This window comes from Penaeus monodon, chromosome 21 (genome assembly GCF_015228065.2).
Source record: "Penaeus monodon isolate SGIC_2016 chromosome 21, NSTDA_Pmon_1, whole genome shotgun sequence".
Taxonomy (NCBI): Eukaryota; Metazoa; Arthropoda; class Malacostraca; order Decapoda; family Penaeidae; genus Penaeus; species Penaeus monodon.
The window spans coordinates 3,588,179-3,588,793 of record NC_051406.1 but is presented as its reverse complement, the minus strand read 5'-3'; positions in this window follow the sequence as shown (position 1 = coordinate 3,588,793).

The following is a 615-nucleotide window of genomic DNA, read 5'->3' as shown; positions in this document are numbered from 1 at the left end:
GCTGTTTTCATGATGGGTTCGAGCAGAATTATGTTTTGTGCTATCTTAAATTATTGGTGGCAAAATAGTAAAACTTCAGTTTAGTGCTAGTATTTACAGTAAGAATTGAATTCTTTCGTAAATTAGATTTAGTATCCAATCACATGGCTACTATATTCTTCCAAGTTTCCTATTTTTATATTCCTATATTCTATATACCTAGGACTTACCCCTTTTTGAGTCCAGTCAGATTCTTGTTTGGAGTTTGATGCATAATGTTTATTGTAAAACACTGATAACGTAAAAGTTTTGATATCTGCCTTGCAGTGTTTAACCACATTCTCAAGAGCAGTCACAAGAAATTTAATTGTTACTTTATATATACGCACAGAGTATACACTACATAATTTCTGGTACTTTAGATCCTGCCGTAATGTCTGTACTCTCAATATTTAACCCTTCTTGCTGTCAGGTTCATATAATCTTACATTCATCTAAAGATCTATTCACATTTCTAGATGTTTAATGTATTATAATTGATGGCATTTAATAGGATATAATGACTGACAGTTTAGAACTTTTTTTGTGATCCATGGAAATGTGCACAAAGAGTTGACAAAAAAATTACTATTTCTC